The sequence below is a fragment of the Schistocerca gregaria genome, chromosome 2 (assembly GCF_023897955.1).
Source record: "Schistocerca gregaria isolate iqSchGreg1 chromosome 2, iqSchGreg1.2, whole genome shotgun sequence".
Classification (NCBI taxonomy): Eukaryota; Metazoa; Arthropoda; class Insecta; order Orthoptera; family Acrididae; genus Schistocerca; species Schistocerca gregaria.
Genome location: NC_064921.1, coordinates 221,168,324 through 221,183,534, shown reverse-complemented (window position 1 = coordinate 221,183,534; position 15,211 = coordinate 221,168,324). Strand labels below are relative to the sequence as shown.

Here is a 15,211-nt window from a genome sequence, read left to right as displayed (position 1 = left end):
AGAGTAAGTAATTAGATAAAATCATTCACAGTTATTAATATTTTTTAACATAGGCTGAAGAGCCAAAGAAACAGGTAGACCTGCCTAATACTGTGTAGGGTCCCCGCAAGCACGCATAAGTGCCGCAGTACGACGTGACGAGGACTCGACAAATGTATGAAGTAGTACTGGAAGTAACTGACACCATGAATCCTGCAGGACTGTCCATAAATCCGTAAGAGAACCAGAGGGTGGAGATGTCTTCTGAACAGCATGTTGCAAGGCGTCCCAGATATGCTCAATAATGTTCATGTCTCGGGAGTTTGGTGGCCAGCAGAAGTGTTTAAACTCAGAGGAGTTTTCCTGGAGCTATTATATAGCAATTCTGGACGTTTGGGGTGTCGCATTGTCCTGTTGGAATTTCCCAAGTCGTCGGAATGCAGAATAGACATGAATGAATGCGGGTGATCAGGCAAGATGCTCACGTGCGTCTCACCTGTCAGATTCGTATCTAGCCGTATCAGGGGTCCCATATCACTCCAAGTGCTCACTCCCCACATCATTACAATGCCCCCACCAGCTTGATCAGTCCCCTGCTGACATACAGGGTCCATGGATTCATGAGGTTGTCTCCATAGCGTACAAGTCCATCCGCTCGATACAATTTGAAACTAGGCTCGTCCGACCAGGCAACATGTTTCCAGTCATCAACAGTCCAATGTAGGTGTTGACGGGCCCAGGCGAGGTGTAAAGATTTGCGTCCTGCAGTCATCAAGGGTAAACGAGTGGTCCCTTCGGCTCCAAAACTCATATAAATTATATTTCGTTGAACGATTCGCACGCAGACCCTTGTTAATGGCCCAGCATTGAAATCTGAAGCAGTTTGCGGAAGGGTTGCCCTTCTGTCACGTTGAACGATTCTCTTCAGTCGTCGTTGGTCCCGTTCTTGCAAGATCTTCTTCCGGTCGTAACGGTGTCGGTGATTTCATGTTTTACCAGATTGGTGATATTCACGGTATACTCTTGAAATGGTCGTAAGGGAAAATCCCCACTTCATGGGTACCTCGGAGGTGCTGTGTCCTTTCAATCGCGTGCCGGCTATAAAACCACTTTAAAACGCACATAAATCATGATAACCTGCTATTGTAGCAGCGGTAACCGTTCTAACAACTGCCCCGGACACTTGTTGTGCTACATAGGCTTTACCGACAGCATCGCCGTGTTCTGCCTGTTTACATATCTCTGTATTTGAATAGGCAGGGCTATACCACTTTCTTTGGCCCTTCAGTGTAGAAAAAAGAGTAAATCAACCATATTAGATGGTTCGATATTTCCACTGGGATCGATTGACATTCATATCATGTCTTTGGTTATATGGATCTGGCGTGCGAAGCCATTGAGAGGGAGGGTGCGCGCGGGCAAGGAGGAGAAGTGGTTCTGCACGCGCAATAAGAGTTGGCGAGCGTAACGGTTAGCGAGTGGGCGGCTTTGGTGAGGCTGCTGGGAGCCGAGGAGCTTGTTTGTGTGAAGGAAGGCGCATGCTCAGATTTGCGCCAGTTCCGAAGGCGGAAGAAGGCGGCACGCCACGGTAGCCATCTTCTGTAGAATAACAGTATGTCGCTTTTGCATCTCCTGAAACTTTTGGTCATTGAAAGCTAAGGGACTGGTTTCGATCTCCCCCGATGAAGGATTTAGTTCAAGATCCTCGTAGAACTGTGTTGTGAAACCGATTTTAAGAGCGGGAGAAACATGGACAGCGCCGATAATGAATAAGTTGATTTGGTTTGGTGGAAATAAGGGACGAACAGTAACCTGCTGTATTGGTCGAGAAGAACCTGCTGTTCTGGTAGTCTGGCCTGAGAGGTGTGGTACGAATAGTACAAAGGCACGAAGGGTCCAGGGAGTAGGTATAGGTTAAGTAATTTTAATTAAAGTAAGTCCGTGCATCCTACTTTGATAGAACGCTGTATTTTCTGTTATTGTACACTTATATAGTACACTGTAATTTTTCTTGTTGTGTACTGACACAGTGTAGTAATTACCGGAAATAGTGGAGACCTCTCACGTTAATATGTTGGTAATCGTTCTTAGGAAACCGAATTTTATAATTTTTTTTCCTTCGATTAACTATCGACACTTGTCTACGTAAGCTTTGGTTAAATTATTTGTTATCAAGTACTCTCATAAATACTTTTGGTAGGGTGATTTAACTTGTGGAAATTTAATGGCAAGTGTGCTCCGGAATTATTAATTTGTAGATCATCATAAAAGAACTGTGTTCTGGTATTGTCATTTCGTAATTTCAACTTAAGGTATTGAAAAGCAACGTTTCTGAATGGAGGTTGTATTAAAACATGTTTCAGTACTGTTGTTTAAATTTTTTGGGGTATTGTCTTTGCATAAGTTATTGTACATGTATGCTAAGGAAACAAAACAAAAGAATTTAGCTCTAAAATGGAACTGATCAAATAACTGTTGGATTGCAATAAACGAAGAGACTAACACTTGCCGTTAGCAAAAGAAGTGAAATGGTAGGGCACGCCTTTGATTGTCCAGCCAATACATAAGAAAGGTGGATGGGCTACGAAAGTTAATAAATGCTTTTAATAAGGAGTGTTCGACTTTCAGTGCACAACGAGTCCACTCCACTTCCCTACTAAATGTGTCTCTCTGCTTTTCAGTAATATACATAATAAATCGACATTGTTTTTAAAAGCAATTACGGTGAATGGTAAATTTTCTTCTCATGAATTCTGATGCTCGCATCTCAGGAATCAGAGAAGTCTTAATTCATTGCACTGTTCGTAACTCCATATGAATAGATATTGTTTTACGCAGGGCAACTAGTACACCATTGCGCTCTGTATCGTGAAACTGAGGGGTGTAACGTGTAATATGAATAAATATTGTTCTACGCAGGGCAACCAGTACACCATTACGCTCTGTATCGTGAAACTGAGGGGTGTAACGTGTAATACAAGAGCAACGGGGTGTACCCGAGAGTATATAACAACATCTCGCAGCTAGCGGTGCTACACGTGGCTTCGTTTGGGTGCGTCGTACCAGTCAGATACCTCCTTTGCGTCTGCGCCTGCCAACGGGATTCCTGACGTCGCAGCGAGCCTGAAGGTTGATTGGTGCGTAACAACAGACTGGCTGAGACGTGATTCGCATGGGAGCGGAGGGCCGCCTGGGATGGGGTTGGGACAGGCAGGAGTGGAGTGGAGTGGATGGGCGAACGCTGCTGGACTGGGCTGAGCCGCGGCGGCGGCGGCGGCTTGCATAACCGCGTCACGCTCGCGCACTAAGTAATCCAATTTGGACCGTGGTGGGGAGCGGGGGTGGAGGGGGCAGGGGGCGGGGGTGCGACGCGGTGCGGTCGTCATTTATCCAGATTAGGGCCCGGTGATTCGAAGAACTTAATGCGGGGAGCACTTACCTTATAAAGCTGACGACTTCCTCTGCTGCGGCCGCGAGTCCTCTGGAACGCGTCGCGGTCTGAAACAAAACCGTGAGTCACTCACCGTTTGTGACGTGCTCTAGGCAAGGGTAAGGTGGTAACCACAATAATAAAATCTGGGAGTTCAGCACATAACGGCGGGGCTGAAGGAACATGCTACTATTTAAGACTACAGCGCCATGAAAAAGGTGTGCAAAAGAACTGCGGTAGCGTGAAGGGTACAACACGCTTGGAAGAGCAAATGATTATCATTTCAGCGCAACCGCACAGATTAAGTAGAACTCACGTCAGCTTCATCTCCTAAGTACGAGGGCCATCCAAACAGTTGATTTAAAAAAATGTGTTGTTGTTGTTGTTATGGTCTTCAATCCTGAGACTGGTTTGATGCAGCTCTCCATGCTACTCTATCCTGTGCAAGGTTCTTCATCTCCCTGTACCCACTGCAGCCTACATCCTTCTGAATCTGCTTAGTGCATTCATCTCTTGGTCTCCCTCTACGATTTTTACCCTCCACGCTGCCCTCCAGTACTAAATTGGTGATCCCTTGATGCCTCAGAACATGTCCTACCAACCGATCGCTTCTTATAGTCAAGTTGTGCCACAAACTCCTCTCCTCCTCAATTCTATTCAATATCTCCTCATTAGTTATGTGATCTACCCATCTAATCTTCAGCATTCCTTTGTAGCACCACATTTCGAAAGCTTCTATTCTCTTCTTGTATAAACTATTTATCGTCCATGTTTCACCTCCATACATGGCGACACTCCATACACATACTTTCAGAAACGACTTCCTGACACTTAAATCAGTACTCGATGTTAACAAATTTCTCTTCTTCAGAAACGCTTTCCTTGCCATTGCCAGTCTACACTTTATATCCTCTCTACTTCGACCATCATCAGATATTTTGCTCCCCAAATAGCAAAACTCCTTTACCACTTTAAGTGTCTCATTTCCTAATCTAATTCCCTCATCATCACTCGACTTAGACTACATTCCGTTAACCTTGTTTTGCTTTTGTTGATGTTCATCTTATACCCTCCTTTCAAGACACTGTCCATTCCGTTCAACTGCTCTTCCAAGTCCTTTGCTGTGTCTTACAGAATTACAACGTGTAAAAATCAAATTTTACTACACAGGTTATATCACAATTCCTGTTACACAATTTTACGGGCTGTAGAGGAGACCTAATAGACGAAGTTTCACATAGGAACCCATGTACGGAAAGGTCATGCAATGACGTTACAGAGCGGCAAAGTTATAGGCGTCGGCACCTGTTAATGTATGTATGAATGGGGTGATTCCACGATGATGTTACAGACTTTCTAGGATGCTGGGGACTGATAAATGTATCAAATGGAGGTAAGGGTCCCTTTATCGGAAAAGAAAGCGTAGAAGGTTTCAAGCGGAAATCAGTCTGATACTTCTGACAGTGGAATACATGTACTGGTAGTGTTGCTGCTAAGAATGTAGGGTATGCAACTTTCAGAAGTAGTAGTATAGACGGAGATTTTAAAAAGTCTAATAAACTTGTAACCTGTCCAGCTATGAGCAATTATTTATCTTCTATAGTGTGAAATACATCGCCTTTACTGAACAATTGCTCACAGCTCTTAAGGTATGCGTTTTAGTCCCAATGTTTACTAATTTTTTTCTTATTTTGGGTCGTACTACCACCTCTGAATGACTGTCCTACTATCTTAGCAGCAACCAGTACATGCATTCTACTGTCATAGGTTCTAAGCGCTTCTTTCTGGAACCGTGCTACCGCCTCGGGCATGGATGAGTGTGACGTCCTTAGGTTAGTTAGGTTTAAGTAGTTCTAAGTTCCAGGGGACTGATGACCTCAGATGTTCCCTAGTGCTCAGAGCCATTTGAACCATCTGAATTTGTCAGAGATATCACAACGCTTTTCGCTTGTAAATTTCGACTCGTTCGTTTCCGGTACAGGGACCATATCTCAAACTGATACATTTTTCCTTCTCCATCATCCTTGAACGTTTGTAACTTCACTACGCAATCACCCTACGTATACATACATTTACAGGTGCCGGCGTCTCTAACCGTGACGCCCTGTACCGTCGTTGGATGATGCCCCTCACGTAGGTTCCTATGTAAAACTTGATGTACTAAGTCCCCTCTACAACAGCTACAAGTGTGTAACATGAATTCTGAAGCAGCCTTTATATCTTTTAAAGTACACATATTTTTCTAGTTAATACCGTGACACAAGTTTTTCAGTACCGCCTCTGTATGAATCAGCCGCCAGTGACTGAAATCACTGCTTCATACTGGCATGCAGTTCAGCGTCAGCATCAAAGCGTTGTGTAGCGACCCATGTCTTCATTGCTGGGAAGAGGTGTTGGTTGCTCGACGCCCATTCCGGGCTGCATGATAGATTGTCAGACATTTGAAGACGATGTAGATTTCATACAGAAGTCATCGTTTATTAAGGCACTGCTCGAAATTCTTTCTCTAAGAGGGTGAAATATTAAATAAAAAAGTTTTTGAAAATATGTTTGTCTTAAGACAGTTTTGAAACAGAACACGAATATTGGTGTCTGGTTTCTCGAACGAAATAGAAAAGTACAAGCTTCAGAATTTTTCCAAATTTTACCACTCAGGGGGTAAAATAGTGGGTGAAAGTTTATTTTCAAAATAAATCATGATTTAAGTACAAAAGCATTTTTAAAGCTACATGTATGAAACTGCTATTTGACTTCTCGGCTAGAAATAAAGAGCTACGTTTTTCAATGTTATTTGAAATTCAACGCGCAAGGGGGTGAAACAGGGTAGCAAACTTTCTGTGAAAATATTTCATTAAGGAAAAGCGTTTTTGAAGCTAAATCTAAGAAAATTTGTATTTGCCTTCTCGGTCATAAATAAAAAAAATACCTGTTCCACTGTTTTCGGAAATTCGGCCCTCAAGGGAGTCAAATAGGGCAGGAAATTTTTTATCGAAATATTTCTTTACTAAAGCGTTTTAGTAACTAAATCTCTGACAATTTGTATTTTGCTTCTAGGTTAGAAATAAAAAAAAAATTGTGTTGCTGTGTTTTTGGAACTTCAGCCTCTAATTGGGTGAAATAAGACAACGTTTTTATGGAAATATTTCATAATGGAGCATTTCTGAAGTTAAATACATTAAAATTAGTATGTGGCGAACTAAATCAAAGAAAGCTATTTAACAGTCAACATGACAAATCTGCTTTGTTAGACTTGCATAGAAAAAGAAACGAATCTTTAATACATTAAGTTTTCAGTAGGCTTAACATAGACTAAGTTTATAAAATTATTTTTGTACGGTTTCTACCCAAATTAATCATTACTGATGACAAAATAGATACCACGTTAAAATACGATTCCAAATACATTAAAATCTGTTTGAGATGAGAGAATTGAATACCTGGTGTATGACTGGCGCTAATAACTGTGGGGCCAGTTATCCGATTTGTCTCTCTATTTTTTTTAAATTCACTGTATGAAATTAAATTAAACTCGTTGGAGCACTTTAACTGTGCAAAGACTGGCAGCCATGTAAAAGGTCACTAACCCTTTTATAGGGGGTACATTTACACATGAGAAACGGGCATAAAAACATACAAAATCAATTAAGGAAGAACAAAAAAATATTCTGAGCATACTATACATTCCACTTGAGAGAAGCAACAGGCGCTAAGCCAGTTCTGTATAGGTGGAAATAATTACGCAGCGGCTTCCCAGTTACAAATCGGACTTGAATGTTGGTTGTTTGTGAGAAGGCCCTGTCATTCCTCATGAGAGAGGAGTAGAGTTGCACTCTGCCAAAACTACGGCTCTGTAGGTTTGGTACAGCAGACAGATGACGTAGGAAATTATAGGTTTACCTACAGTATTGGTAGCATTGTTAGGGAAGGAAATATAAAAGAATGTATGAGGAAGAAAGTGGGAGCTGATGATTTCTCTTTGTTTTTCGTTTGTTTGTTTTGCACTTAACTAGAACCACACATCGTTCAGTGTTTGTCCAGTGTGTAATTTTTAACCTTGCGAAATATTATTTGCATTTAAATGAAACAACAAGTTTACTGTTACCAGTCACCGTTTTATGTATTTCCACGACGAGTTTCAAAGCTTTAAACCTCCATCATCGGGTGGATTTAAAATAGTTAGTATGTCATTTGTGTGTGTGTGTGTGTGTGTGTTGTGTTACGATTTTTTGGAGGAACTTGTAGCACTGCTTAGTGGAAAAACAAGACTCTATTTCAGAACACGGTTTTGGATTTTTTGTGACAAAAAGTTAAACTGATATCTAATGGTAAACATAAAATAAATAAAATAACCTCCAATGGCCACCGGTTCCTTTCGCTGTCATCACATGTATACTGTCACATTTGTAAATAAATATGGCGTCTGGAAAATGCAGGGTGCAAGGTTCGTATAGCAGAACAGAAGACATAATCGCAAAGTACTGAGAATATACATCGTAATAACATTATTACGGAATAATTATTTAAAGGATTTTGTTTTGAGGTGTCTAATATATGTGTGTGTACTTCAGGTGGCATGTAAATCCGATTTTGACAACTTAAAACATCTTAACCTTCGTACTCGTTTATACAATCAGGTGAAATGTTAATTGGCTTAAACTTCATACTTGTTTATAACAATCAGGTGAAATGTTATGACTATAAGTACGATAATCATATTGGATACAGCAGTAAAATTATACATAGGTGACAATATTTGATTGGGATTTGTAGACAGATGTGAGAGGCTGGAGACAGAAGGAGAAGAAGAGAGAGAGAAAGTGTGTGTGTGTGTGTGTGTGAGAGAGAGAGAGAGAGAGAGAGAGAGAGAGAGAGAGAGATGGGGGGGGGGGGGGGGGTGGAAAGAGTGATGGTATGAGGGCAAACTTTACATGGCAATGGGTCATAAGATTACATGTTACATATGTTAGCTGCCTAAAGGTTAAAATACGCAGGTAGATATAGAATTTTTGCCAGAAGTTGTGTGTGTGTTGTGTTACGATTTTTTGGAGGAACTTGTGGCACTGCCTAGTGGAGAAACAAGACACTATTTCAGAACATTGTTTTGGATTTCTTCCGACAAAAAATTAAACGGATATCTAATGGTAAACATAAAATAAGTAAAATAGAGTACCCACGGGTTCCTTTCGCTGTCTACTGCACATGGGCTTTAAAATGCATACCTTAAGGACTATGAGCACGTGTTCATCCTCGATGCTTTGAAACACATCTCTTCTACTGAACAAGTACCCATAGCTCTTAACGTGTGCATTTTGGAGCCCATATTTACTAGACAATTTTTTTTTGTTTTTGTGCATACTACCTCCTCTTAAAATATGGAGAGCAAAGAGCTTACAGTAGAAGAGATTTGTTTCAAAATATCAAAGATAAAGGAGTGCTCATAGCTCTTAACGTACGTATTTTAGAGCCAATGTCGATTGTTTTGCTTCGAATGACCATCATATTCCTGAATACTGACACTGTATAGAGAACAAGAATGGTCCTGGGGCGCTTCTGACGATACCCATGTGTGTGATGAACTCTCACCATCCAGGACTACGTAATGGGTTCTATTACTTAAGAAGTCTTCGATTCACTCACATACCTGAGAAATTCTTCCTAATGCTCCCACTTAGTTAACAGTCCAGAGCGTGGCAATCTGTCAAATGATTTCCGGAAATCTAGGAATGTGAAAGCTACCTAGTCTTCTCGAATAGTCTCCAGCGTATGGCCGAGCTTACCGTCTCCATCTGACGCACTGATCACCATCAATAGTATCACGGGCCCCCACTTCATGAGACACCTTGGAGAGAGTCGGAAATGAATCCAGGACGGTCGTACGAAGTCTGGTACTCCGGAGCTTCACGTTGCCATCTCTCCTACACTGGTCGATCTGACGGTGAAAGTACACCACAGTACTCGAACGGACTACCTCAAGGAGGGTGCCAACTTATAGACAGATACGGCGGCGGATATTTGTACCGCCAATTTCAGTTTAATAACAAAATAATTTTTCGTTTCCATTCCTAATTTTTCATTTATTTTTGTTTCCTCCAGTAGTACGATGTGTCAATAAGACAAAAATGTAGCACACAATCGTTATAAATCTTCACGTATGTTACAGAGCCCACTGAATATAATGAATCCGATAACAGAAGTGACAATATATATAAAAAAAGAAGTTGGGTTAAATGGATTTACATACACAACCCGCTTCGTGACTGGTAGCTGTTTCAGGATAATTCATCTAACAAGGCAAAGAAGTTATCCAATGTTATTCATCGACTAAATACCAATACTTTCCTTTTCATGACCAAAAAATTGTGTTTCCGATGATAACGGGTAGAATGTGTGAAAGCCGTGTAAATCGTAACTGAGAACACCGAGCAAAGTTTTTGTTACAAAAAACTCGCCGGCTCTGCTCAGGAACATTCAAGAGTTCCGTGCGAGGCCACTTCGCTTCGTTAATAGCATTCGCATACTCATGCTTCCCTTGTACTATTCGGGGCGCAAGACCACTTGTTTCCGCACATTCGTTTAACATTCATGAGTTGGTCGGTTGACCTCCTCACCCATGTCCCAGTAATTACGAAACAGGACGCTCTGGGAACAAATACAAATGCACTGCGCTTCCACTCCTCGCGTGGAAATCAAGAGAACACGCCCTGTTGTTTATTCATTTATTTCCTCCGTGAGAGAAACGGGCTTGTTTGAGGTACAGTTCACAATTACTCAGTTTAATTGTCAGACTAAAAGAAAATAACAATGAGAAAGTAAAGATTTTAAGTATGTCATACGAAGCTGCAAAATGTTCAGATCGTAGATGTTACAAGATATCTAAAATATAACAACTCCTTCGTACACGGATAATAAAGAGAAGAAATAAGTAACAAAGAGAACTATCTACCGTTACTAATGGAAAGAAATACAATGTAGTAAATAAAGCGGAAGACTAACTGTTGCTGTTGTTGTTGTTGTGGTCCTCAGTTCCAAATGCACTCTTGTTTGTTTTACATTAATTTATCACAACATATTTCATGTTAATGGCAAACTTTTCAGTTTTTCCCAGAAAAAAAAATGAAATTCTTTTCCACGACATTAATCTGTGTACTGGTTCGTTAAAAATTACGTAACAATACGACTACACGTCGCAACTAGCTAACATTTTCTTAAGCTCGCTTTGATACCACTATAATTACAGTGGAAACTATTTGACTGTCGTGAGGTACATGAGCATGATTAATAGTTCTGTCATAACAACTGTCTTACTTTGGAATACACCTTGTGGAGGCCTAATGTTATTTTAGATATTTTGTATGAGAACGAGAGTAACTATTTCCCCAGAGCTAATACTGTCAGATTATACGACACTCAAATTTTCCTGGCGTCAGCCCAAATGAACATCTTTTTGTACTTACAGACTAGTAGTGTGCTTTTTTTCAATTCCTCTTGCACAACTATCTTAACGCTATGTTTCCAATATGTCACATATACAATACTCGAATGCGAATACGACAGAGTGAAATGTCCCTGTGGGTAAGACTCTTACCACATGAGAGGAGAAACTCTGCTCAGGATTCTCATGGTTTCCCTGGCTTACCGAAAGCGAATTCCTAAATTGTTTCTTAAGCGAACCTCCTTATCACTCTCCCAACATTCATCACTGAAAACGTTAATGTCTAATCAGATCAGGGTAGACGGGACAAAAAAATCAAATTTTTAAGACTATCCGATATAACTTCCGTACGTGGAAACCTCAACAACTTTCAATTTTTGCTTTTGTGACATGTGGCGACTGTTATTTGCCGTTTCAGTGTCATTTCTATCCGATTTCTTATCACGAATGCTACATGCAAGGAAAATGTGAGAAACATACCCGCTCCGTCATATCACGTTTAAGTATTTTGTATAGTAAATATATGCGATTATTCGGATATTGAAGTCAGAGACTGATGTCCAACACTGGAAATAGCGAAAGACAGTTGATACTTACAGGGGATTCACTTCCCAACTGACCTCTAAACGAAGCAAAAGATGGAAGTAGTGCGTATTTATGGCAGTGTAATATTGGTATTACGACAAAACGTTATTTTTGACGGAGAGTAGGCTGTAGTACGAACGTTAATCCTAGCAATACCAATGTATTTCCTGTAACGCGTATTACCAACTTTATGCCCATCCAAAAAAATTAAAAAAAACTAATTTCCTTATTGAATGGTACCCCGGAACAAAGTAGTCATCACCTTTTGGCCAAGTAGAGCTACACACATAGTAATGTTGAACATTACCTCTGGAAACGACTGCTGCTATCATAACGTGACTGCTACATCTGTGTACTGTTGCAAAAACTTTGGAAAATACACCTCCCTGGAATAACGTTGTATATCTTAACAAGATTTAAGACGCAGTTGCAAGAGTATTTCTCCTCGTCCTTTAAATGCAACAAACAAGGAAAGAAAGCTAAAAAATCAACCCAGATAAATGGTCAAACAACGCGAGAAAGAAATGCGAAATGCTGAAAAACCATACACAACTGCAAAAAGTGATAACATACTCGTATATGGGAAATCACCTTCAGATACGACAAGCATAAAACGTCGTATATCACTCGTAGGCATGAATGTTCGTATCACTACTGAAACCTGAGTGTAGCGTATTTTCACGTTCAAAACTATGCCTTGATCTCTACATGTCTTTTACCGTAAACGTGTTAAATCTTGCGAGGTTGACATGCAATGGAGGTAAATTTACGTTGTGTCACAAGAGTAACAGATTATATTTACAACCCGATTGTTATGAAGCGGCGCTACAGCCTGAAACCGCGAGACCGCTACGGTCGCAGGTTTGAATCCTGTATCGGGCTTGGATGTGTGTGATGTCCTTAGGTTAGTTAGGTTTAAATAGTTCTAAGTTCTAGGGGACTGATGACCTCAGATGTTAAGTCCCATAGTGCTCCGAGCCATTTGAACCATTTTTTATGAATCTCATGACAGCGTAAATCTAATACCGGACAAAAAACTAGCCTAATGTGATACGTTAATATGTATTATAGGGTATAATTGAGGTTTTCATTATTTCAGGATAGTGCATGTAAACCTAAAAGATGTTTCAAACAAGGTTGAGCCAAAATCGCCATTAAACAAATGATGGCCTTCTTTTACGAGATCTATGGGGTTCATGACACTGGACAGTCGCAGGTACTTTACAAGTGCACACACGTTAATGAACCAGAAAATCGACAAGCCAACAATACAGATACATCATCTCGAAGGAAAATTCATTTCAGGTATTTCATCACAATTGACAATAAAGATATAGAAATCTACATGAAAACACTCTATGATACTCCTCTGTGACACTGCGAAGGCTGCAGGTACTGCAAGGTAAAATGATGTCCAGATTCCCACCGATTCATATAGGAAACATTCGGGACAACCACATGCAATCTCACTTAACGTAAATCAGTCATTACAGAGTGTACACATATACCCTAAATACCAATCCGCGGAACTGACCTTATGTGCAATGTATAGGCTGTTTAGGGAAAAATACTCGGAAGTTAAAACAAGCAAACACTTGTATGAAGGTTTTTCAGATCAGAGCACCATCTCAAATTTGATCCTCCTAGAGCAGACACTTGTCATTCCTGAGCTGAGCTATGAATTAAAATGATTGCTGCTGAAAATGGCTAGAGCCGAACTTCATCATCGCAATACTGACGATGGTTAGGCAACGATGAAGCCGGCCGGGGTGGTCGAGCGGTTCTAGGCGCTACCGTCTGAAAACGCGTGACCTTTACGGTCGCAGGTTCGACTCCTGCCTCGGGCATGGATGTGTGTGATGTCCTTAGGTTAGTTAGGTTTAAATACTTCTAAGTTCTAGGGGACTGATGACTTCACAAGTTAAGTCCGGTAGTGCTCAGAGCCATTTGAACCATTTGAGTAACGATGAAAACCGCTTCTACAATAGCGCAGACAAATAATGTTCTTGTGTAGAGATCTACAGCAAGTCTTGTCTTGTCCCACATTAAAACGTTCTAGTATCTACCAGCTACGGCAACTCTCCTGTTAGAACTTGGACATTAAGACTCTTGGAACAGGGGAGACAACAACGACCGTGTGGCATAAATGCCAGTCAAAAAGTTGTTTCCTGCATGTTTAAATGTATAATGGACTTTTACAAGACATTAGAGCGTGGCAAACAACTTCAGCTTACTGCTTGGTCTGACCTCAGTGTCGGCCAAAATAATAAATGGAAAGCATACAGGCACTTGCTTCCTACAGGATACTTTTCTCAGACTGACCAAATATTTCTTGTATCAGGACGGACAGCTTTTTGCCCTCCGACAGAGATTTCACTCTTATCTATAAAGAAAAAAGAATAGATGTGATGATTTCATCTGAATGGAAAAATATTGTTGCAGATGTTTTCGACAAAAAGTCACTTCCCATCGAAGCAATGTCCTAAGTAGATTTTGTCGATTTTTCCAGATAGAGTCAAACATATCAAACGAGATCTTGAACTAAAAATTACCAAAGTCACATGATTAAAATTTATGTCTGATGATCCAGACGAAGCTTTTGTAAGGAGAAGCCACAATGTCCTACAACCTTGGCATCGTTCTGTGTCCTCAAGAAGAATAGAGCACACCAACCACGTCGTGTGTTTCCAGTATCACTATAACAGTTCGCACCATTATACAAGGAGACGATTCCTCTTTCACCAGAAAAAAGAACATTTAGTCTCTATGTTCCGGTACTTAAAACCATGCTATAGAGAGATTCACGTATCATTGCCTTAGTCTACCGAATTACAAGCTTTTTATCTAAGACTGACTACATTTAAATCTTTTGAGACTGTTCATTGTGTTGATGTTTGTGATAAACAAAAACCTCTGTTTCACAACGTATTTCTTTACCGTGTTATTAAAAATCCATAAAATTCTACTATCAATAAAAATATTTATAAAAATGATAATTACTGATATACAACATTTTATAGCATTGTGTAACATATAACATTAGTCTATGGAAAGTAAGGGTTTTTGTCACAATAGGATTAATGTGTGCCAATTTATGAAGCCTGCGCTTCTACATTTCATAATTCGTAACACTGGTTGTTTTTCTATAAATATGAGCATTTTTATCAGACCATATACGTTGGACATGTCTGTCCTCAAGTGGCCAAAAGTGATATACAACATTGTTCTGTGAGACCATTCAATTGTTGTTGACTGATATTAACAACATACATTTTATAGAGGTGCTGATGTTTAAGGAGGGTCCAGAACCTAAAAATATCTTTTAGCACAATCAAAATTTCGTTAACAGTTATTGACAACATAATTTTTGAAGAGAGATAGATGTCTACGTGTGGTCCTATCACCCTGAAGCTGACAATTTTGAATGTGACCTTCATTGTGAAAAGCCACATTCACTAAAATTTAAATTTCTGGTTTAAGTTTAACTGAAAAGTTCAAAACATTAGTAAAATCTGGCAGAAGACTTCATTGAAAGCAACAAATATTCTATTCAAAATGTTAATACATAAAATAGCTGACTATATTAAAATATTTTCATAAGGTGGGCGTAAAATACCCTCCCCCCTCCCTCCTCCCGCAACCATCTTGGATTGTGACTGCAATTGCGACTGTTAATAGTTTTTAGCACACCGCCTATTTCGTCTGATATGTATCTGCGGAGACATATAAAATCTCCGTTGATCCATGGTGGATATGTGTAAGTGGCCGGGCAGATTTTTGGAGTG

General features: G+C 40.2%; 1 protein-coding gene across 3 annotated transcripts in view; it reads right to left on the bottom strand.

The window, feature by feature from the left end:
* The window catches only part of LOC126336721 (Ig-like and fibronectin type-III domain-containing protein 1), a 2,308,230-nt gene that overhangs the window by 1,093,216 nt on the left and 1,199,803 nt on the right, over positions 1-15,211 (bottom strand). For all 3 annotated transcript variants that reach the window (XM_050000693.1, XM_050000696.1, XM_050000702.1), the window contains one exon: positions 3,419-3,477. The gene's annotated coding sequence lies outside the window, so the exon portion shown is untranslated. The remainder of the gene's footprint in view (positions 1-3,418; positions 3,478-15,211) is intronic.